Here is a 26,698-nt window from a genome sequence, read left to right on the forward strand (position 1 = left end):
GTGAAAATGTTATATATGTTAGAGAGAAAATGCACATCTTTGTGAAAAACAAAATCTTTTCAAACTTCAAAATATGGTTAAGGTCTGTAGAATAGACTCATAGATGTATACATTTTTTTTAAACCAGAATAACTCATTAGGCCTTCCTTTTATACTTTTTTGTGACATGATCCAGTTGAAGGCCCATTTTGTAGTAGGAAAATAATTTCCAGATGGTAAAACTGAGTCATGTTTTGTAAATTGGCTCTTAAATCTAAAGTGTTAGAAAATATAAGAAGTATTTCACTTCTTTTCAAAAGCAGACAGAAAATGGTAAATGTACTGGGGAAATGATCTCGTGTTACAGCTGTTTCTTTGCCAGCTACCTTGAGAAATAATTGACATCTAATATTATAAAGCTGGAGTATAATGTGTTGATCTGATACACTTAGGCAGAAAATATAGTTACATTCTAAAGGAAAATGTAGCATCCCTTTAAAGAGTGTAAGAACAATCAGATTTAGCACACATTTCATCATAGTTATGAGTTGGATGCATACATAGACATTTATCAACACATTTAAAATCTGGAATTGCTTCGCAGGTTGCATTTTTTAAACAGGCCAGTTGTAAAGCACTGTGTTTCTGTGCCAAAGAATTCTGTCACCTCACATTTCAAAAGTATCATCTGGGTCATCAAACTGCCTGCTTCTCATCCATACCAGCTGTGAGTATAAGAGAACTTAAAGGCCCATATGCACGCGCGCGCGCGCGCGTGTGTGTGTGTGTGTGTGTGTGTGTGTGTGTGTGTGTGGTGCTGGGCAATACAATTTGTTTAACTTTAAGTGGATTCATTCCTTCTAAGCACTTCATCATCATCTGCCATGAGTCCTGATCATTAAATCACAATCAACTGGGTTCTTGAAATTCTGTCTTATGAAAATTCTCGACTGTTTTAACTCTACTGAACATACCCAGAATGTGTTATCTACAGGGTTTTTATTTATTCATTCTTTTTTACCCACAAATGATCCTGGCACAAGTCCTGTTTCCTTGGGTAACTTCTACATGGCCAGGGATTTCATTTCCCACTCATCTTAATGTCTCATTTATGCTTTCACTACTATAGAAAATTTAATCTTGTGCTTCTCAATTTCATTACTTTAAATAAAGTAAATCTAATCATCTTTATATTCAGTAAATCACTTATTTTAGGTCATTTCAATTTTCAAGATTGGATAGCCAAATGTCATTTAAAGCTTAGAATCTCCAAAAGGCAAAAATCAACCTCGTAACTAAAGATGCAAATTTTAAGTGGGCTGAAAGGACAGCATTATAGCTGAGTTTGCACAAAGGAGGCCTAGGTTTAGTTCCCAGAATTGGTACCACATGATACTCTGAACATACTGCATGCATCCCATAAACAAAGCCATTAATGTCATCTGAAAATTACCAGGTGAGACTAAATATAAAACAGCAATAATAATTATTTTTTAAAACATATTAATGTTTTTCATGTACTTCTGGAAGAAATGACTAATATAGTTATCAGTTGAAATCCTGAATTTATCTGCAATACCCTACACAAAATTGATGAGCTATTGCCTGGATATTATTATAGACAGGTTGACGTGCAGAAAAATGAATATTCTATGTGCTTTAAATAAAAATAATGATCTCATTAATCTAGCAATCTTATTTTTTAAGAACTGCTTAATACTTTATAAAAATTATTTCATAAGATTTATAAAAATACTGTATTACCTAGTAGCTACAGCATTGGAGACTTCCACAACCATGAATTTATAATACAATCATGGGTTTTCTAAAATATCAGTAATTATTGACATCAATTGTGCTATCTTAGCTTTAAATATTATTTTAACATTTATTTTATTATTATGTACACATTCATTATGTTAAAATTTCAAGCATATGGAATAGACATTTTCAGTCATCTTAATTTGATAACTGAAAGAGGATTTTTTATTGGGCAGTTTGCATGTTTTGGGTTGACGACCAGAAGTGCTCCAGGTTTATTCTGGCTTTGTGCTCAGGGATCACTCATGTGTTTGAGGACCATATAGACCACCAGGTATCAAACTCAGATTGGTCAAAAAGAAAGGCGAGAGCCCTGCTTACTCTAGCATCTCTCCAACCACTTAATGGATTTTCAATGTAAGATTTTCTTATTTTTTTGACTCTCCATTTCATTTAGTCAATAAAAAAATAATTAAATCTTGCAGAAGGACTGGAGCGATAGCACAGCAGGTAGGGCATTTGCCTTGCACATGGCCTACCTGGGTTCGACTCCTCCGTCCCTCTCGGAGAGCTGTGCAAGCTACCAAGAGTATCCCACAAGCACAACAGAGCCTGGCAAGTTACCCGTGGCATATTCGATATGCCAAAATCAGTAACAACAAGTCTCACAATGGAGACATTACTAATGCTCACTTGAACAAATCGATGAACAATGGGACTACAGTGCTACAATGCTACATCCATTTCAGAGTCTGAGGCTTGGGCTGGAAAGATAGTACAGCTGATAAGGCACTTGCCTTAATGAAGCCTATCCTGATATCAGTTACAGTACCAAACTCGGACTCTGAGCTTCAGCAAGGTAGTGATCTTGAGCCCCGGGACAGGAGTTAAGTCCTGAGCACTGTGCGTGGTTGTATCATGACAGAAAAGCAAAGAGAACATGGAAATTTATCTTTAAGAAGATGTAAAATAGTCAGTGTAATACTTAATAATTTACATTCAGATATCTGCCAAATTGAAGCTTTAGGCACAAATAAATTCTGAGTATACACATCAGTGTGTGCAGTTACAAAACATTGCATATAACGTATACAGAGAAACAAAAAAGGCAATCCTTCCACACGTGACATGTTATGTAATATTAAAGTAACCATAAGATAAATTTTATTACTTTAATACAGTTGCCAATATTTTAATGAAATTAAAACACATATAGGGTGATTAACTATTATATCTTGATGGCTTTACTTATTTAACAGTAATCACCATTGCAGTGCAATGACCAATAAATAAATAAATAAATGTTGATTTTTATTTTCAGTTTCCTGAAGAAACTTCATTTGAAGTGCTTTGCAAATGCCAGTGAGTAATACTTATGCCAATACATACGCAAAGAAAAATAATTTTGAATGAAGAATTGCTGCAAAGATAAATTACAACCCTCTTTCTACAATTGCTTCTAATTTCATTCACTGCCCGTTTTTCACCGATTTGCTCGAGCGGGCACCAGTAATGTCTCCATTTGTCCCTGTCATGTTCAGGGTCAGGGGAATGAAGCTCATCATTGTTACTGTTTTTGGCATATCGAATATGCCATGGGTCGCTTGCTAGTCTCTGCTGTGTGAGATTCTGCATTGCTCTCTTCCAGGAGCTTTGTTTGTAGTCTCTGGATCTTGGCCATTGATGAGATTACACGGCACCAGGGGCAGTTTGTGGATATAGCTGTCAAGCTACTGGAAAACTAGGTATCTGGGTGGTGGATGTCCAGTCCCTATCCGAGCAAGCTTGGAGATCTCAGCCACAGGTTCTGCATACCTGGGTTCCTCTGATTGAATTTCATTATGCAGTCTATTTCTAAATAGATAAATACTGGAAAAGAGAACACAATACTTATCAATAATTTTGTGCATTTTAAACACATCAATTAACTGTGAGCCATCTAGTTTTAAAGTCTTTTGGCCTTTTCAACAAGTTTAGCCATTTAATTGCTCAACATTAATATACCTATTAATACTCTCCATCCTTACATGTAAAGCTTAGGTCATTTACTTTGAAAAGCTACTTCATATTTGGAGGTGAGGGAGGGATACCTGAGGGAACTCACAGATATTCCTGGTTTCTTGATCAAGAGAGACTAAAGGGGCCTCAGTGACCCCTAATGATAAGGGGATTCTATGTGGGGTAGGGATTTGAACCTGGGAGGTGGTCACTAATGCCTAATACAAAGCATTTGCCTTACCACCTGTTGTATCTTCTATTTTAACTGAGCAGCATAAATATAAATTATATCATAGTTCTAGGGACATTTTGGGGAGTTGATGAAATTTTAGTGCAGTCGTAATGAATAGCAGCTCTTTGGTGTCTTAAGAGAATCTTTGTTATACAAGAATTATAGGGATATAAATTGTCTGTTAAGTATTCATTATGATGGATGACATTACAACTGGATTAAAGACAAATTAGGTTGCCAAATCGCATGCTATTTGTAATCCTGTTGAACGATGGCCACAGGACTCCTGAATTACAGTGAGTGCCATTTGTTCACGTAATTGTAAATGTTATTACTTGAAAAATCTAAACAAGATAACTAGGGACAGAATGATAGAATCCCTATGCGTAGGCCAAGATTTACATTAGCATGTTAATGTTGGAAGCTTTCTCAGAAATCTCTTACCTAAGCACAACACATCTATTACCAAGCGTTGATGGACCCAGGAATGCAATGTCCTCTGGGAGGCTCAGGAAGTGTCAAGTTCCACACAGCTAATGGATTACAGAATGAAATCTGAGTCCAGCATTTTGGGCCTCTAATTTTGAAAATGTCTTATTAATCATTTTCCTGCTTTAACAGTTTCATCACTGTCAAAGCCGAGTCATATTAAAATTAAGCTGAAAGCCAGCATCATCAACAAAGCGTAGTTTATCTAACTTGCTACTGAAAGAGAATTCATTTTAAATGATTTGATAGACCACTTGAGAAACACTGAAAAGAGGTTTGGAAAGCACACGTGAAATCATTGTTCTGAACCTTAGCAAATGCAAATATCCATGGGAGTGTTTTTTTAAAATAACAGATCACAGGGTCCAGTGCTATTTGCAGTGGAGACTGTGGCACGTTTAATAGTCACACCTGCTAACTCTGATGGAGTATCCAGATGATCACATTTTGAGGAACAGGAACGTTCGGCACCATGTCTATTTGAATGGAAAAAGTTAATTTGTTTAAAATTATGCCCATAGATGCAAAGGTATCTTCTGCTCCCCCAGCCTGCCCTTCAGTTATCTTTTTTCTTCTCTTTATCCATCTTTTTCTTTCTTTTTCTATCTCTTTCCTTCCTTCCTTCTTTCTTTCTTTCTTTCTTTCTTTCTTTCTTTCTTTCTTTCTTTCTTTCTTTCTTTCTTTCTTTCTTTCTTTCTTTCTTTCTTTCTTTCTTCCATGTTTCCTCCCTCCCTCCCTTTCTTCCTCCCTCCCTTTCTTCCTCCCTCCCTCCCTTTCTTCCTCCCTCCCTCCCTTCCTTCCTTCCTTCCTTCCTTCCTTCCTTCCTTCCTTCCTTCCTTCCTTCCTTCCTTCCTTCCTCCCTTCCTCCCTCCCTTCCTTCCTTCCTTCCTTCCTTCCTTCCTTCCTTCCTTCCTCCCTTCCTCCCTCCCTCCCTCCCTCCCTCCCTTCCTTCCTTCCTTCCTTCCTTCCTTCCTTCCTTCCTTCCTTCCTTCCTTCCTTCCTTCCTTCCTTCCTCCCTCCCTCCCTCCCTCCCTTCCTTCCTTCCTTCCTTTTCCTCCCTCCCTTCCTTCCTTCCTTCCTTCCTTCCTTCCTTCCTTCCTTCCTTCCTTCCTTCCTTCCTTCCTTCCTTCCTTCCTTCCTCCCTCCCTCCCTCCCTCCCTTCCTTCCTTCCTTCCTTTTCCTTCCTTCCTTCCTTCCTTCCTTCCTTCCTTCCTTCCTTCCTTCCTTCCTTCCTTCCTTCCTTCCTTCCTTCCTTCCTTCCTTCCTTCCTTCCTTCCTTCCTTCCTTCCTCCCTTCCTTCCTTCCCTCCTTCCTTCCTTCCTTCCCTGGTTAGCCACATGCAAGTCAAGTGCCATAGCCACCTCGCTTTTACTCAAGCTCCTGTATACAACTCTCTGATTATTGATATAGGCAGTAAAATACTTTCATTTAAGTATAATATTTTAAGGATGGGTTTTGTCTCACATGAAGTATGTTGAGGGAAGTTTAGAAAAAATCTGAAGGATAAAATAAAACATCACTCCATAACTTGAAATAACTGTAGACAGTATTAAATAAAATAAGGAGAGAAGGAGAGTTTCCATATTTCAGAACTTAGGCAAGTATCAGTACTATCAGTGTCTTATGTTTGGAACTCTGGGTTCCAGAAATGTAAGAGAATATATTTATGTTCTTTTTAACAATCTAATATGTGATAATTTGTTACAGCATTCCTAAAGAACTAATTTACATCCTCTGGTTATATCAAAATTTGCTGTTTAATTATTATGATGTTTTCTGTTTACCCTACAGTATTGACATATAAAATAGTACTTAAATATTTCTAGCAGTGCCTGAATTATCAAATATTTAAAAATAATATAGTGGTATAGTCTCAATATTTTATATGTCACTGGCTTTTTCTTTACCCTAGTACTAAAGACATCATTATTTCTCACGAGTATGTTCTTGTCTTCATTTGTCATAAATTTGTTACAAATATATATGTGTTTTATTTCTAGCAACAAAATTCTGTTCTATTGATTTGTGTACCTGTGTTTTTCTAATAGTAGAGTGAAATAAGGAAGAGTAAAATTATTATTTCTTTTGTTTATTTGGGAGTTTTAGATATTTCCAAATAATTTACATTACTTTTGTTCTATTTTTGAGAACAATGTTGTTATGTTTCTGTAGAGATTATATGACCTACATATATTGCCTTCCATAATATAATCATTATAACATTTTCCAGATTTTTAATATGGAAAATTATGAAATGTTCCTACCCTCTGGTAACAAATTCTGATAGATTTTATAAATGACAACGTGTGTTGCTTCAGATATTTGTATAGACTAAAAAAAACATGATGTTTTCAGAAATAAAATTGACATTTGATACTTTAATGTACATGCTTTTATCGATATCCTGCTGTTGCTTGCTCTTCCTTGTCCTAGGTCTTAGCATATCATGTGATACTTACCCTCAGTTGACACAATTTCCGCTGAGTCCTTTTATTAGTCTGGAGAATCAAAAACTAACTGCAGAATGTACACATCCTTGATAAAGCTCATAAGTATACAGAGATGATGAATGTGGATGTTTTACATGATTTTCCTCTAAGGCTGACGTATGATATTTCCATGAGACTATTTATATCATCAAATACAGGCAAACAAGGTCATGAATACAAAATTTAAAGTTAGAATATAAATACAAATTTGAATACAAAAATCAATTAGTAATATAAAGAGGCCAATTGATTTATGGAAATCTTTTTCTAAGAAATTATTCTTTGCTCATTTTTTAAAATAGCTTTTAAATTCAAAATAGTACATTTTGGTAGCTAAAATAAGCCCAAATTCTGATATATATCTATATATCTATATATATATATATATAAAGTTTGGAGTGATAGCACAGTAGATACAATGTTTTCCTTATAGACGTTCAGCATGGATTTGATCTCCATCACCCGATATGGCCCCTTGAGCACTGCTAGGAGTGTTCCATGAGCACAGAACCAGAAATAAGACCTAAGAACTACTGGGTCTGGCCCCAAAACTAGAAACCCTCACCCCCTGAAGAAACCTCAAATTCCTTACTTGAAAAAGAAAATTGATTAATGTGAGATTAATCAGTTGATCTTACTAAAAATATATGATGAAGGCATTCATATCTATCATACATATTAGATTTTTTTTTTAAATAACTGTCATAGCTAGGGAGAAAAAGTACGGCATGCTTTGTACAAATACAATTACTAACAAGCTGCAATTGTAGGGTTTTTTCACCATGTGTCAGGGACTGTACGAAGTAATGTTTCAGTGTTATATTTTTTAGTTCTTGTTCAAGCCCCATCAAGTTGATAGGTCTTTTATTATCCTCATTATAGAAATGAAGAACAGGATGCAACAGAAGCTGTATTCATTTCCTCTAGGTAATAGAGCTAGAACAATTTAGATAGAGGATTTGAACTCAAGAAGTATGACTAAAGAGCTTATTTATCATTCCACATTATACCTCTGCATAATTCTAAATTACAAAGTTAAACAGATAGTTTAAAGTATTCTAAATTAAGGTAGCCAAGCAGTTAGGACAGGAAATTGCCCCATTTTTTTCAGAAACACAAGACATATAGTATCCATTTTTAGTCAGATGATATCTCTATTAAGCAATAAATTTATTTAAATTATATTACCATATATTACTACCTACATTTTTTGTTTCTCCTATGAATTACCAACTTTAGTAGAACACCCATTCAGGTATAAACATCTAGAAAATTAATATAGCACTGTAGGACTATCATCCCGTTGTTCATCGATTTGCTTGAGCGGGCACCAGTAACGTCTCCATTGTGAGACTTGTTACTGTTTTTGACAGATTGAATACGCCATGGGAAACTTGCCAGGCTCTGCTGTGCAGGCAGGGTACTCTCGGTACCTTGCCGGGCTCTCTGAGAGGGACGAAGGAATTGAACCTGGGTCAGCCGTGTGCAAGGCAAATGTACTACCTGCTGGTAAAATTAGTATAAGGTATGATAAGTGTCTCTTTGAACTCCTTAGGGAACTTCTGAAAGAGTAAAGAAAGACATCAGTGAGCAAGAGGTCCAAAGAAAAAATACAAAAGATAAGTTCCACCTTTATTTACCTTTGACATCATCACTGATTTTTAGAAGGCTCTTAGTAGCTGAGAAAATGAATTAAAGAGCACATATGGACTCAGAAGTCTAGGAAATCAAGGTTAATATTCAAAATTCACCAGAAATAATGCATTTGAGGAACTAACTACAACTTGAAATTACATAATCTACAAAATAATGAGTAGACAAGATTATATAGATTGCAACTCAAGTCTATGTTAAATCCCTTGCTGATTACCTGAATGTGGTCTATCCTATCTTTAGTCTATCTTTTAACCTAACAGAAGGTTCCTCCACTAATTTTCTTTATAGAAACAAGAATAAACTTATAAATTTGGGTGAGGAGGAGACCGTCATACTCAATATTTTATCATGTGTAATTCTAGAATTTGATAAAAAGTGTTTTAAGGACAAAACAATGTGTATTAAAATAATATTTAGAAAAGAAATATCGAGAAACATTTTTTTTTTCTTTTTGGTTCACACCTGGTGATGCACAGGGGTTACTCCTGTCTCTGAATCCAGGAATCACTCCTGGCGGTGCTCAGGGGACCATATGGGATGCTGGGAATTGAACCCAGGTCAGCCACGTGCAAGACAAACGCTCTACACACTGTGCTATAGTTCCAGCCCCCAGAAATAGGGAGAAACTTTAAATGAGTCTTCCTCCATCCCAAATGCCCATTGCCCTAGATTTCTTATTTCACATTACAACCGGCTCATAGATTTTTTTGAGATATATAGAACATGGAACGCTCATAATATTTCTTCCTCTTTTCATCACTTCATTTTCCAACTACAATGTATAGGGTTTACTCTGAAAAACCACAATTTTTGTTTATCTTCCATGAAACTTTTGCTTCATTGACCCGATTTAATGGAAATGATTAATTTATTTAGAAATTCTTAGCAAGTATACAAGAGTATGATTTCAATACCGCTTTTTATTCCTCCTATGAACATATGGATCAAGTCATGGTTTTAACTCAAATATTTTCAGCATTTTACTATTGTTATTACCAATAAAATATATGTATTTTTCTTTCTCTTCAAACATGAATATTTAAGCAGTTTTATTTTTCACTATGTTTTGTCTTCTTCCAGACTATGTTTTTTTCTCCCCTTGGAGCCCCATTTATTATGTTACCTTATCGTATAAAATAAGTGGATTTGCTAATGGCACTGGAATTTTGTTTTCTGCATTGCAATCACTCGCAATGCATACCTTCCTCAATTTAAAATAATTTGCCTTTTGATTAAGAGTAGACAAAACAATAATCATGTTATAATGATGATACAACTTGGTTATATTCTTCTAACATTCAGTATTATTATTATTGCTCTTTGATAGCCATCTCTAGAGAACAAAAGCTTTAACTTTTATTATAATACCATGCCAGTGAATAACAAAGGATTATGTTAAAATCTTACTATCACATAATCAAACTCCATAAGGGAACACAATGGGTACACAGTCTATTTGACTGAAAAATAGAACAGGGTGAAGTGCTCATACAGGGGGTAAGCGCTTATTTTGCACATGCTTATGCTGATTTGATTCTGAACATTGCATATGGTCCCTTGAGCAACAATATGAGTGATATCTGAGCAAAGAGCCAAGAGTAAGTCCTGAACACTTCTGGAAATGATCCACTCAATAAATAAATAAGTAAAATGTAATAAAAATCTAAAAATAGCAAAATTTGGGGAAATTCAAATAATTGATTCATTAGAGTACAGAAAATAAAAAAGAGTGTTCTCAAATGTGATCTTTCATGGATTTTTGTCTGTTTTTACTTTCTTTTGGTACCAAGAAGAAATATAGTGTCAATTACTAGTGGATAATATTGCAGTGAGATTTGAACATGTGAAAAAGTGTAGAAAGGTTATGAAATCTTCAAATTTGTTACAAGTAGACACTTCTTATCTCCAGAGAGAAATTAAAAGAAGGCATGTAACATGGGGAATTGTTACAGAGGCTATTTCCTTATATGAACCTTTTAGAATAAAGCATACATGACAAAAGGTAAATATAAAAATTAATCATTTCAATGAAAAATTTTAATAGACAACAGAAAGTGAGAATGGAAAAGATGCTGTTATAATAGAAGATCATCGAAATGTTAGAAAAATGTAGTTTCGTATTTTAAAAAATTAGACTAACCTGGCTTAGACTCAGTTTGAAGAGCTACTTTACATTGACAGAAATTAGGTTCTTTCTATTATATTTAAAATACAAAGTTTGTTGGGTCCCTTAAAAAGTATTATTCATTTATAAAGTTGAGTTATCCCTTGCTTCCCAGTAAAGCTATTTGTATAATTTGTTGCTTGCTAATAATTCAAAATTAATTCTTAGATTATAATATACCTCATTGATTTCATATCAAAATCACTGTACATTCTCAGAAACTTAAAATTTTGGGTGACTAGTGATATCATGTAATTAAAATTATAATAAATCAAATATATATCATAGCATATAATGTGTACCATATTATGGCAAGCATTGTAAACATATATGTTTTATACCTATATATATATATATATATATATATATAAATAGGGGGCATTTGATGTTTCCTCATAAGAAATTTGGTGTGTTTTCATAATAAGACTTATGATAATTCAACATTTCATAGTTTTCTTCCCACCATCTCTAAACCCAAATTAATACTTTTCCTTTGAGTTCTCTAACTCTGATGCTGTTTCCTATTGCTGATGATGTGCATATTTCTTTTTTGCTGTTCCCTTTCTAACCCGTCAGATAACGAAAATTTATGAATAATAGTGGTATAATCGCTGGAGCGATAGCACAGCAGTTGGGCGTTTGCCTTTCACGCAGCCAACCCGAGTTCGATTCCTCTGCCCCTCTCGGAGAGCCCGGCAAGCTACCGAGAGTATGGAGCCCACGAGGCAGAGCCTGGCAAGCTACCCGTGCGTATTGGATATGCCAAAAACAGTAACAATAAGTCTCTCAATGAGAGATGTTACTGGTGCCCGCTCAAACAAATTGATGAGCAACGGGATGAGAGTGACAGTGAAAGTGGTATTATCAACCAATAGTTCTCTGTTAATTCATTAGCTAGATAATCTGTTACCTCTCTTACGAAATGAAATGCCTAACTATCTCTCTCCCCCCTCTCACTCTTTCATTTTCCCCCTCCTTCTCTCCCTCCCTGTCTTTTTCCCCTCTCTCTCTCTTCCTCTCTATGTCAGAGAAAAGGAGAGAGATTGAGGGAGAGGGAGAGATTGAGATCCTATAAAAAGCTCATAGAGAAAAACACTAATGCTAGAAGTTTAAAAAGATCCAACTGGGAGTTAATTTATTCAAGGGAGACTTTCTTAGAGTCCTTTAAATCACATTAATAGACCAGATGCCTTCTCTAATAACAGATAAATCAATGCCACATGCTACATTTTGCTAAAGGAATGAGAATATTTTCAGTTCAATTTCTCCTACTAATGATAGCAAATAAAATTATTTTTGGCATTGGTGGTGGGGTTTCCACTATCAAGATGTAATGGGATTCTATTTAAAAGCTGAAAGGCTTTATAGACTTCTAAATAAAGCCCTTCCATTTTATAATCATGCAAATGACCTATGCATAATGAATTATGTAGAAAAATGAAATGAAAGGTTAAATGACTTCTAATTGATTTTCGCTTTGTAGGTGATCTAAATCCATCCTCATGGCCATAACTTTTACGTATTAAGCATTCTTTGTGAAACAAGGATGATGACTAAAAGGATGGCTACATTATTTTAAAATTCTTACTATGTATATTCTATATTTCCACATTTTTCTAATTTCAATAAAATTTACTCTCAAAACTTTAATAATTATATCAGTACAAATTTTGATGTATATGTATTGAGTCTTCTCCAAACTGTGACTCATAATTTATTATTGCTTTGGTTAGGCCCATACCCAGTCCTGCTCATGGTTTGCTCTGTGCTTAGGGGTAACTCCTGTGGTGCTCAGGGCACAATACCTAGATCCAAGGATCTAACCCACGACAGAGGTATGCAAGGCAAGCCTAACTGCTCTACTATCTCTCTGGCCTGAGAAAATCAACTTTTACTATCCAACAAAAACATATGCAATATACTTAGCAACTGCAACATCATGCTCATTAAATATTTTTTAAAGCTATTCTATCTTACAGCCAAAAAAGATAACTCTGCAAGTGAACTGCTTTTCTTGCAAGTATCAGACAAATGTTTGATATGCAGCAACACACATGGTACCTCGAGCCCTATCAGGAATGCTTCCGGAACACAGAGCCAGGAGTAACTCTTGAGCACTGCCAGATGTGACCCCTGAATAAACTAAAAAACCTATATTAATATTAAACTACTATTCAATGTTTTATTGTGCTTTCTGGTTATGTCTAAATACAACCACCTTTCAAATTGGATTGGAATTATAGTTTAATCATACCATCCACTTTTTTCTTTCCTCAATCCCTCAATTAACATTATGTTACATACCCTGGATGACATATCCCACTGGTACATTTTCCCAATCATATCTATCATCTAGACTGTGATTGGCAACATAATTAAAAATGTGAGACTGAAAGTTCAAAGAAATCAGCAAAATTCTGTAGAAGTATCCTTGTTTTATTTCTTTCCCCTCAAAGGCATAAAGGACAACCTTCATTCTTTCAAATTTCTACAGAATCCTAACCCCACTTTTGTTTTTCTTTGCAGATAAGACAGAGACCTCATGGATCAGCCCATAGTTATTATTATTATTGTTATTATTACTATTATTATTATTATTACACTTTCTTGCAGGCAGTGGTTTGTGATTCACTCTTTCGAAACACTTCCTATATTTTCTCTGTAAAACCACTCCTTGTGACCATGCAGACAATAAGGTCACTCTAAGAAAATGAGTGTACCATCATCCAGCTGGCTCGATGCCAATAAAGCTCTTTCTCATCCCATCACAGTGTCACTCAGTTAATTGGTTCTCTATTTGGATACTGTAATTTACTGATAATCATAATACAGTTGTTTCAGGCTTTCAACGTCCCATCACTAATTCCAACACCACTGTCCCCAGTTTCCCTCCCAGTCCCCAGTTCTGTCCCCTTAGCAAGCACAAAAATGATATGCTTTATATTGCTCATTACAAGAAATTGTCAGAAAATAGATCAATAAAAGTTAATTTGTGATGATCGTTTTATCTCACAATGGTGATGCTCAACCCATTATCTGAGGATTCACTGATCTGGTTGGGGCTAGTTGAACCTTCTGTGGTATTGCTTTCACTCATGGAGCTAGGATCTTCCAAGAAAAATATTTTATGGGCTTGAGCAATAGTATAGAGGGTAATGTGATTGATACAGACTTTAACACCTGAGCTCCATACGGCTCCCTCAAGCACTTCCAGGAGTTATCTGAGTATAGAACCAGCATTAAGCCTTGGGCACCAGGAGCTATCACCCAAACCCAGAAAACATTAGTATTGATTATTTAGATGATATGGGTCCAATAGGGTTAAAGTTGATGATATTAACACAAAAAGATACTGGGTGAATCCTGATCAATACCTTTCTCTAATGTCCTTACATTGCTACAAAACCTTAACGCAGAACTCCCTAAATCTAGAGAACAGAATTGTTTATACCTGTTTGGTTAATGATAAAGTTATTGGTGCAGGAACTGTGAGAAACTTAGGATGTTTTTCAAGACATAGTGCTAAATTAGCTAGATTTTAATATTGCACAGAAAAAACCAATCTTAAAAATAAAATCTAGCATGTATAATGCTTCACATACCATATACAAAAAATAGAATTCATGATGGATTTGGATCTAGATAGGAAAATAAATAATAATGAGTTAGAAGAAAGTAGAAATTTTGTGTGTGTGTGCGCGTGTAAATTTAGAGCAAAACATTCCTGAAAAGTAAAAAATGTGTCACCATGGAAAGAAACATAATTACTAATTAGATTATATTAAGGTTAAAAATTTCTCTTTGCCAGAAGATGTAATTAAAACTGCTATTTAAGTTCTTTGTTATTTACTTGTATGATTTCCAGTTTCTAGAAAGCAAAATGTATATACTTTATATGTGTACAAATATAATAAGGAGATTTTATTGATTGTGAGTGATTTTAATTTGTCTTATTAAAATTACATACTGATTTTCTTTTGTTTTCAGAGCACCATAATGCAAAAAGGACTTATATAAAGAAGTATTTTCTGTTCTAGAAAGTAAACTTGGTGCAAGTCATTCTTGAAATTAAATATGTATTTTCTCACCACCTGCAGTTTATAATGGGAAGTCTCTAACTTTTGATCATAAAAATGAATCTTTCTGATATTAATTTGCCACAATTTTATTCCTTTCTCAGGGCATTTTCTAAAAGTGCTTTTTTTTTTTTTTTTTTTGCTAAATTGCTCATTAAATTCCAGAAAAACAGGATCACTATCCTAAACCTACAAAAATAGTTTTATTTTCTCTCTCTATGGCTATCTCATCCAAATGGTAAAATATGGGCTTCTTGTATATACATCCATAAATATACTAAGTGATTAGTCCAAAAATATATAAAATAAAAGGAAAAAATTAAAAAGAAGACTGCTTTAGGGGCTGGAGCAATAGCACAGCAAGTAGGGCATTTGCCTACTCGCAAATGGCCAACCAGGGTTTGATTCCCAGCGTTTCATATGGTCCCCTGAGCACAGCCAGGAGTGATTCCCGAGTGCAAACTCAGGAGTAACCCCTGAGCATCACTGGTATGACGCCCCCCCAAAAAAAAGCAAAAAAAAAAAAAAGAAGACTGCTTTAAAACGTTTAAGGGCCAGGGAAGCGGAAGTAGTCAAGTATATGCCACTTAGGCAGAGAGCCAGGTTTTATCTCCTTTAGCACATTGGACCTTGAGCACCACTGACTCTAGCCCTGGAGACACCCAGCACCTCTGAGATGTCCCTGATTCCTGTGCACAAATAGACAAAAACAAATTTTCAAAAATATATACCATGTCATTTGATATGAAAAATTATCCGAAGTGTCGTGCATCGTTTGCATAGGAATTTGTTTGTGGCTACTAAAAATTTCCAGTATTATTTTATGAGATGAAACACATAATAATTCTATTTTATAATTAACATGCAATAAAACTGCAAATGCTATCAAAGTAGTTCATTTTTCTTGATTGTAAAGTTTTATGTGTATAAAATGTTGATAATAAGAGTAGATGAATGCTAAAATGGTAATATTTTAAGAAGAACAATGTCTCTGCGGAAAGGAAACGATGCAGAGAGCAGCTTTTTTTCTTTTAAAAATAACTTTATGCACACAAAAAACCCCATTTTTAGTGATTTTTATAAATCTGCAAACCTCCTTTTGGGAATTGCAATTGTTATTGCGTGAATTTTATGTGACACCAAGCTCTTTTTCGGTTACACCAAAAATATTGGGAGCCAAAATTTTCATCATAATTTTTCATCGGCAGTCACCCAATTGCAAAACAAATTCAAGTCCCAGAATTAATATCTAAACACTCCCCCTTAACATGCAGTAAACAGTTTATGGCTACAACTGTTACTTCACACAAGTACAAAGAGATGGGAAAACATTGAACCCATTAAAATACCAGCAGCAACAACAAAGCTGCACTTCCTCAGGCTTTCAGGTACATGGCTCTGAGCTCTAATATGTCATTTGAAATCTCCCTTGGTGATTTGCTAGGGCCATCATCACTTGGAACTACCAGAAAGTTTAATGTTTCAATTTCCTGTGGTTTAACGGTGCCTTAAAGTTGTCAGATATTAAATAGCTTCCCCGATTCAACGAGGTACTGGCATATAGAATCTCCCTTCTGAGTTCAAGTACTAGTCTTGTACTAAAAGCTGATGTCTTGTTTGTTTGTTTTTCTTGCATTTAACATTATTATAGAAATAACTGTTATTGATATATAGTAGTTATATATTTTCAGCTATTTCACTAGCCATAAGAGCTGAACTGCCTTTCTCAGACTGTAGATCTATTAGAATCTCCATAAAGTAAGAGGAACTATTAGCTATTCATGATGACAAGCATTGTCCAGTTGGTGAAAGTATAAAAATGGGATTACATATATGAGCTCCTCTCTGCATATTTATTCAATAATCTAATGTCTCTGCTTCATAGATCTGTAGGACAGCATTTGGTTGCCATCCAAAATACATAGTGCTAATGTGTTAATATGACATTTACAATGCAAAGAAATGCATTCAGTCAACTGAATCTCCCATTAGAAATAACTTAGAGGACTTTACTCACTGACCAGAGAGACTCTCAGTATTAGCAAGATAGCCAGTACTTTTTGATTAGCATGCAGGTAGCCTGGATTTAATTAATACCATGATACCTTGACCACAACCAGAAGTATGTCCTCAGTACAGGGCTGGGATGGGACCCCCTAAAAATGGCTGGATTTTTCTACAGAGAAAGCCAAACAAACCAAAACTAAATAAGAGAATTATTAGCTTTTATTTTGTCCCAATATTGGCATATATTTAGCTTATAGTGTTATGGCAAAATGTATTATTGTTAGAACAGATGTTCATATTCAAAGGAACCTGGAAATAAATGATTGTACAATGAGTTTGTTTGAGTATGAATTTAGTATGTTTATCATTTAAAATTATCATTTAAATAGGCATTTACTAAATATGAAGTGCAATTCTGGAATTTTTAATGTGGTCATGTAAATATCATACTCTTAGCTCTATCCTACGAGTTTACTACAAAGGAGAGAAAATGCTCTTTTTACAATAACATATAATATGCATCTCACCAATATAAACCACATTTCTATTACTAAATATACCAATATTACAATTCTTTTCCTATTCAATATGTAGTTTTGCATGGTTAAAACTATAGAAGTGAGTTTCACTTACATCAATGGTACTCATTTCTAAGTGGGAACAAATGAATGATAGCACAAACCTTCCCATTGACTTCATTCTCCAATTATTGAAATGCTTCTCTTTAGCTTCATCCGCAGAACAGCTCTCAGAGGTGGAAAGTAAGCTCAGGCATGAAAGTCAGCCCCCGAATACCACCTTTCCTCTTAAGAACTCATTCTGGGTTCCATTAAGATAATGTGGTGGGCAGAATGCTTGCCTTGCATTAAGCCAATCCTGGTTCAATTTCTAGACCTCCTTTGTCTCTCGAGCACCACCAGGAGCTATTTCTGAATACAGACCCAGGAGAAAGCCCACATATTAATAGTAGTGTCTGAAACCACCCCCCAAAATAAATAAATAAATAATAACTTACTCTAGAGTACAACTGGACCCTGCAAGGGTGAACAGTTATCTGAGTCTGAGAAACTGACAATCCCACTAGCAGTGGATTCCAGCTCCTAGTTCACCACATCCATGCCAACACAGATTTTTCTCACTATTTTCATTTTTTTTTTTTAGATTTTTGGCCACATCCAGAAATTCTCGACTGTTACTTCTGTCACTGTGCTCAGTACTCAGGAATTGTTCCTGGTGAGTTCATTATCACTGTCACTCTCATCCCATTGATCATCGATTTGTTCGAACAGGCACCAGTAACGTCTCTCATTGTGAGACTTATTTATTACTGTTTTTGGCATATCCAATATACCATGGGTAGCTTGCCAGGCTCTGCATTGCAGTCGCGATTCTCTTGGTAGCTTGCCAGGCTCTCCCAGAGGGGCAGAGGAATCGACCACGGGTTGGCCGCATGAAAGGTGAATGCCTACCACTGTGCTATCGCTCGGGCCCCATATGGTTTTGTCTTCGATTGAACCCAGATCAGACTTTTGCAAGGCAAGTATCCCATCCATTGGACTATTCCTCCAGTCCTGACTCCCACTATTTTTGATATGTGCTAGTCTCACTGGTCTAAGATGGTATCTCATTGTTAACTTGATTTGGATTTCCCTGATGATGTTTTTTCACTTGCCTACTGGCCATCTGTCTGTCTTCCTCTGAGAAATGCTTGTTAATTTCCTCTATCCATTTATGATAGGGTCTTGGATTCTATCTGTTATTGTTGCCTGATCATTATAATTTATATATCCTGGATATCAACCCTTTATTTGGTATATTGAGCATATTTTTTTTTTCCAGTTAGCTGCTTTTAGTCTTAGGCTGTGTTTCTTTTGCTGTGCAAATACTTTAATTTGATATACACTCATTTGCCTATTTTTGATCCTGTTGCCTTTGACAGCCATATCCGATCTTAAAGATGTCTTTGAGGTTCGAATCTTGGACTAATCTGCTTATATTTTTCTTAAGGTACTTTAGAGCTTCTCATAGTGTTTTCAAGATCCTTGTTCTACTTTGAATTGATTTTGACATAGGGTGTGAGATAGGAATTCAGCTTTAATTCTGTTGTGATCCAGTTTTCCCGGCACCATTTGTTCAAGAGACTCTCTTTACTCCATTTTCTGTGTTCAGTTCTTTTGTTGAAATTTAACTGTCCATAAATAAGAGGCTTTGAACTTGGATATTCAATTATGACGGTTGGTCAGAGAGTCTATCTTTATTCTAGTATTATACAGTTTTGATAACTATATCCTTTTAATACAACTCTAAATTAGGTAATGAGGTATCTCCCAATTTCTTATTTTTTTAGTATGGCTTTAACTATCTGAAAACTCTTCTGATTTCACACAACCTTAATTATTGATTTTTCCTAGGCCTTTGAAGAATGTCATATGAATTTGGAATGAAATTACATTAAATCTACATGATATCTTTGGTAGGACAGTTATTTTAACAATATTGATTTTCTCAATCTGTGAGCATGGAATAATTTCCTATTTCTTAATGTCTTCATTTATATCTTCCTTAAGTGATTGAAAGTTTTCATGGTATAGATCTCCCATTTCATTTGTTAAATTTATTCCTAAATACTTGATGTTTGTGGCATGATTATAAATGGGATAGACTCCTTGATTTCTTTCTCCTCTGATTCATTATTTGTATATAAGAATGCAACTGATTTTTATGTATTGATTTTGTAGCCAAACTCTGCTGTATTGTTTTACTTTTAAACAAACTTTCAGAGATCCTGGTGGGCAATAAAATGTAAAACAATTGTCATAATTCTGAATTTAAAATTTTATACTGTATATTTTTCTCTCAAAAATATAGACAGATTTTTATTGATCATCCTCTTGCCAATATGCCACACTTACTGGAACATTTACATAATTTGCTGTTGCTAACTTTAAATTCAATTCCTAGACATTTTGAAGAAATAATGTTTTCAACTAGATTGCTATTTCCTAGACTATTTTTTAAATTTTCAGAATAGTCTTTTTATACTAAGGTGACAAGACTCTCAAGCAGCTTTTCTTTTTTCTTTTATTTCTTTCTTTTTTTTTTTTTTTTTTTTGCTTTTTGGGTCACACCTGGTGATGCATAGGGGTTACTCCTGGCTCTGCACTTAGGAATCAATCCTGGCGGTACTCAGGGGACCATATGGGATGCTGGGAATCGAACCCGGGTTGGCCGTGTGCAAGCAAACGCCCTACCTGCTGTGCTATCGCTCCAGCCCCTCAAGTAGCTTTTCAAATGTGGGTTGTTGCTTGTCACTTATGTGACTTAAGTACATTTTCAAATAAAGTAAACTGTATGTTTACATATTTTAATATACTATCAGATTGATTTGATTACATTTTTTAAAAAAGAAAAATTGAAAAAAGAGGGACAGGGTAAAAAGATTTAAGAAGATAATAGCCTTAAAGTTCCATTACATATTTTTGTGAATGCAATTTCTAAATTAATCTATAAGGGCAAAGAGACTTATAAACTGTTTAAAAGAAATACGCTACACCATTGTATGAATGTATGTTCATGCAGGTGTGACTCACATTTTAAGTATTCTCCTGAGATTTTGGATATAGCAAAATTACATAAAAGAGCCAATAAAAGTAACAATAAAATAGCTAATAGTAATAGAGAATCTACTAAAAATCTATCTTTATTTAAAAATCTATCCAAGTCTTAAAATTGTAATTTTCTAATTTTGTCAATCATATTTTAAACTACTGTAGCACTGTAGCACTGTCATCCTGTTGTTTATCAATTTGCTCAAGTGGGCACCAGTAACATCTTCATTGTGAGACTTGTTGTTACTGTTTTTGGCATATCAAATATGCACAGGTAGCTTGCCAGGCTCTGCCGTGCAAGCACGTACTCTTGGTAGCTACATTTTTCAAGTATTCGTTTTCAGTATCTCTCCTTCAGTCAGTATTATGAATTCATTCTCCTCTGTTATCCATCATTTGGCACAAAATCATATTTAACATTTGAAAACATAAAGTTTTTGTATAGATGTCAGACGGAGTACAAGTTTTTTGCTGTCTCCTCATTGGCTACAGGTCAGAGTTTGGTTTGGTTGTTAGGCCTTCTCTAATAATTTCTATGTAGCTGCATGCAGTTCCTGGCCCTTCACTTCCATTACTAATTAAACCATTATTAAGACACATCACTGACCTGTTTAAAACACTCCACTAACTTCAAACACACAAGGGAGAACCATTGATTTTTCATTCTGCTTGAAAAGTTAAGAAGGCTCTAGAACTAAGCTCTGCTAATAGTTTACCTCTTGAGGTCACCACTTAGCCCATCATTCTCATCATGAAATTGTAGTTTCACTGAACCTCTTTACAGTCCCTCATCAAGAGAAATTTATTTCTTCCTTAGGGCCTTAGCTCTACCTACTTTGTTCTCCTTGACCTCTTTAACCTCCACATAGTCATCACTACATTTTCATCCAGATCTCAGCTTAAATACCATCTTACTAGTAAGATCTTCTCTGATCCCCTTAATGCTAAGTACCCGCCTGTTAATTAGCATCCCATTCCCAAGTATTAGACAATGATATTAATTATCTATTAAAAATCATTTTGGAGTTTCCTCTCCTTATCTCTGCCATTCCCCCTGTGTGAACATGGCTCTTCTTTAACATGTGTTCCCACAAGACTAATAGGATTAGCTGGTTCCTGGCCAAAAAACAATAGAGGAACTGTCCCGTTCCTCAGAGGTTTCGCAATAAGACTGGTAATGAGATCATGTGCAACTCCAAGGCAAGCCACTGGAGTACCAAGCTGGGTCTGTAAGGAGAGTCGCCTATGTCTTGTGACACGCTGGTAGGATCTTGCACACACAGCAGGCAAAAGGCACCATAAGTCTGACATCATGCTTTTTCATTAGAGAATCCATTTTTTTCCTCTGACTTCTGTACCTGCTTGTCAACTCAGTAATTAACTATATATGAGACCCTAAAAATAATTGTATTGTACATTGTTGCAATGCAAGATGCAATTTAAATTTGACGTCTGACAAATCTAGCAGGTCTTCAAGTTCCCTTCCCCATTCTGATTTTATAGAGAGGCCTGTTGTCAATAAATATCCTTATTGAGGTCTTCACGCACTGTTTCTGCAAGAGGTTTTATTTATGGTGTAATTATATAAATTTAACAATTATATCCTCTTCTAGAGACTGGAAGCCAATTTATCTCAGTTATACCTCAAATCCAGCTTTTGTGATCCCTTCTACACTCTGTTGCTGTCAACAGTTCCCCCTGTGTGAACATGGCTCTTCTTTAACATGTCTCTTTAACAACTGCTGTGTGTCCCCCATGCATCAATGACCACTGGTGACTCATGAACTACTGGGAAGCTCATCTGTGCCATTCAGTCATCTCAGTAACTATTTGATGAAAATCTGATTATCAGTAACAGGGTGAAAAACAAGTGAATTAAAATAAATCCTTATGTTTGCATTTATAAATGCATTGATTATATGATAATCATGAAAATAATAATCTGTGTCAGAGATACTGTCTTCTTGATTATCAAATTATTATAGGCATCAGTAATATATTCTTAGATATTTTCATTAAATGATATCATCATCATACAGACTCTCCTTGCTATCATAAATTTTAGAAATAATCAGAAAGGATAGATTACACACATGAGCATATATATTGCCTATATATTATTAGCACATACATGTTGATATTTTAAAATAATTCATTTCATTATCAAAAACATGAATAGCTTTGACTGAAAATCAGTGGGCATAGTAGGTTGGTTGGTAAACCAGAGTTCTATGTGTATGATTCATAAATGTTCTGATCATCACAACCTTTAACTGATGAAAAAGATGTCCCTGTTTTCACTACTGTAGCTGACATTGAATAAAAAAAAAAAAGATTATCCATTTGCAAAAGCATGAGCAATTAACTTTCTCCTGATAAAGGCAGGGATAGAATTAAAGAAATTTGAAGAAATTTTAAGCACAAGAAAGAGCCAGGTAGTATTATTGACTCTGGGTGTAGAGAAGATCATGCTTCAAAGAATATGGGTGATGTCTTGAGGTGAAATGATCAGGATTAATATTCATGCATATTTCAGTCCTGGACTTCACAGACAACATTCGGCTGACCTCCTACATGAATGATTTTGACATCAGATTCTTCCCCAGAACCTGCAAAAAGAACAAACCCTAGTCAATAAACTCATTTCAATTTTGTGGAAATCTTAGCTGAGAATGTAGTCAAAATGAGAAAGATTTTTAAATTATATACTTGTGAGATGATTAAGAAGTGCATTTTAAATATGCCATATTATTTTAGGTAACAAAAAAATAGAAATATGGGGGCTGGAGCAATAGCGCAGCGGGTAAGGCAGTTGCCTTGCACGCGGCCAATCCGGGTTCGATTCCCAGCATCCCATATGATCCCCTGAGCACTACCAGGAGTAATTCCTGAGTGCAGAGCCAGGATTAACCCCTGTGCATAGCCAGTATTACCCAAAAAGAAAAAAAATAGAAATATGGAGAGATTTAATTAATCATGTATTGGCAATAGAGAAAAAAAAATGGTCCGTTACAGAATTGCCTCTGATTGATAGAAGTGGGTTTAAGATTAGACAATATCCTGCTGACAACAATTACTATTTACTTGGACCATTGGATAAGTAACACGGAGGTTCTTCAAACTAGTAGTCATTGATGGAGCACCAGAATGCAGATAATATTTGCCTACTACTGAATAATCAATATAAGTTCTTACGGAAATGGGAACAAGGGGTTTGGAATATCTGGAAATCTGGAAGCCAAGTATATAATGGTATCAGACTGCTTTCTTTTTTAAAATTTTTTATGCTGTTGCCTTTTTTGTTTGGGGAGCTACAACTGGTGGGGCTTGAGGTCTACTATTGGCTTCTATTGGCTTAGTCACTTTTGGTATTATCTGGGAGATAAAACTTTTGGTATTATCTGGGAGAACATCGGGTGTCAGGGATTGAATTAGGGACACCAAAATGCTAAGCATATGCTGAGCCATATAAACTATTGCGCCAATTCAAAAATACTTGCTTGAATAAATAGTTGTAGTCACCTTCCTCATAGAAGACTGGCACCCCTCTACTTCTACAATAAAAGGGAAGAGATGAGTTTGTAAGTCACAAAATCAATGAAAAATCTGACCACATAAATTGTAAATAAGCAACTACCTGAAGTTATTCCCACCAGGGTTAATGTGCTTGTCTAAATATGTCTGATTGGGCTGGAGCGATAGCACAGTGGGTAGGGCGTTTGCCTTGCAGGCGGCCAACTTGGTTTCGATTCCCAGCATCCCATATGATCCCCTGAGCACTGCCAGGAGTAATTCCTGAGTGCAGAGTCAGAGTGACCCCTGTGCATCGCCAGGTGTGAGCCAAAAAAGATAAATAAATAAATAAATAAATAAATAGATAAATAAATAAATATGTCTGATCAAATTAATCACCAGCGCTGGTTAAGGTCCTCTGACCCCTTTCAGGGTTATATCTGAACATAGACTTTAAAGTAAGCCCTAAGATATATGTGTGTACAGATGTACACAAACACACACATGCACACACATATAGACACACACACTGATGCATATACCTGCACTTTTGTATATAACGATGATCAAGGAAACATCAATTATTTTTTAAAATGAGTCCATGGAAAAATAAAGAATATTTTATTCAGAAAAGTGTAATAGGCTATCGCCACCCTGCTAAAGGCTGCTCTCCCACGCTCACGCCTAGCCTCACACGTATGAGAACCTATTTGTGGACCTCGTGGCTGCGACACATCAGAAGACACTCCCTACCATACCACATTTGATGGGGTTCAAATAGTAGGCAACCAATAATAGAGGGAAAAAATATATATAATTAAATATGTATATTTACAGATACATATATGAAAGTTCACAATGCTCAACTTTAAACAATATGTTAGTGTTATCTTAAAGAAGGTCTTAATGGCTCATGCCAAAATAGAACAATTTGTAGCATTTTTAGTGGTTTTTCATAAAAAAAAAACTACTAAATATATTATTTTGGTTCTGCTTTGGGACTTGGCCTGGGCCTTGGGATGGAAACATCACAAATATGGTGGTGGAAAGGTGTAATGGTGGTGTGATTGGTGTTTGAATATTCAATGTAATCAAATATTTTGAAGTACCTTATAAAATATTTTTTAAATTTTAGTAGGTTATAAAAATGAATTAATTACACACAACATAAATTATTTTAGGAGAAAATATGGAACAAAAATAGAATATAGGCTGGTGGTAGAATTTTCTCAGGACAAAATTGAAAACCAGTAATTGTACTCACAATTACAATTTACTAAAACTTCCAGAGTTAAAGAAGAGCAGAAGGTAGATAAATCCAGATGGACAAAAAGGTAAGACAGGGTGAAGTGAGTTAACTTTCTGTCGTGAGTATAGTACTGCAGATGTTTTTTTGTTGTTGTTTGGAGGTTTGGGGGACACAACTGTGCTCAAGGCTTACTCCTGGTTCTGTGCATAATTTTGATAATTGTAAAGAAAACATATACCTACAAAAACTTTTCATTATGTACCTGGAAAATGCTTCACTGGCAATTAAATGAGAGTGGGACCATTCCTTTCCAATGGCATGCACTATTTCCAAGGAGCTGCAAAAATCTCAAGGTGAAATTCTTTAAGACTTTACATGCAGGATGAGGATTCTGCTAAATCACAGTCACTTCCCAATTAGTCTAGAAAAAAAGAAAACCTCTGACACTATGTATTTTTTCCCCATGCTTAAGTCTCACACAAGGGCTCATTGGTCTCAGAATGATGTGCTAAAGACATCAAGGGCTATTTTTTTCGTTTTTGGAAGGGAGGGGAGATGTTTTTTGCTGTTGTAAATTTCTCATGTATCACTATCATCCCTTGTTCTTCGATTTACTCGGGCGGGCACCAGTAATGTCTCTATTACACTCAAACCTGAGATGTTAGTAGCCTCTCCATACTTATCTTTCCCAACAATTGGAGGCTCTTTCAAGGTCAGAGGAATAAGACCTATCATTACTGTTTTGGGCATATCAAATATGTCATGGGTAGCTTGCCAGGCTTTGCTTTGCCGTGCTGGCGGGATTCTATCAGTAGCTTGCCAGCACTCTGAGAAGTATGTATATATCTGTTACTGTATATGGGATATGAATAGGCCACGGGGAGCTTGCCAGGCTCTCTTGAGCGGCCAATAGACTCTCTGTAGTTTATCAGGTTCTTCAAGAGGGAGAACTAGGCTATTAGATGTCGCATGATCTATTTCTCACAATCAACTACAAAAAAATTAAACTTTTATATGAGAAAAAATATATGCATTTGATAGAAAAATGGATTTAGTAAAGTGATTTAGATAAATCTAGGGCAAATTTTGCACTAGAATTCTGACAGAATTATTTCTTACTTTTAACTATAAAATAATAAAATTGAATCCACTTTGATTGAGATTAGCTACTAAGTTTATGTCATATATTTGTTAACATATTATATATGCTTAAACTATATAGGTAAATTAAAGACAAAAAAATTAGTGTAGTTAGTAATATTGGAGATTTTAGAAATCCGACACGCCATCTCATCAATAAAGACACGTACATGATCCGGTACAGACAAGGTCAGCCAGAACACCTGAAGAATCTGCCGCCAGTACTTGTCAATACACTGGCTCAGCTCTTCACATGCTACCTGTGCGAACACAAGGTTCTGTCCCAGTGGAAAAACTTCAGGACCGTTCTGTTGTACAAGAAGGGAGACATCCACGA

The 26,698-nt window shown here is 35.4% G+C and overlaps 1 pseudogene; it reads left to right on the forward strand.

Annotated features, from left to right (window-relative positions):
• Positions 1-21,539: 21,539 nt before the first annotated feature.
• On the forward strand, positions 21,540-21,692 carry LOC101536834 (60S ribosomal protein L39-like; annotated as a pseudogene).
• The last annotated feature ends 5,006 nt before the right edge of the window (positions 21,693-26,698 follow it).

The sequence above is a fragment of the Sorex araneus genome, chromosome 1 (genome assembly GCF_027595985.1).
Source record: "Sorex araneus isolate mSorAra2 chromosome 1, mSorAra2.pri, whole genome shotgun sequence".
NCBI classification, from domain to species: Eukaryota; Metazoa; Chordata; class Mammalia; order Eulipotyphla; family Soricidae; genus Sorex; species Sorex araneus.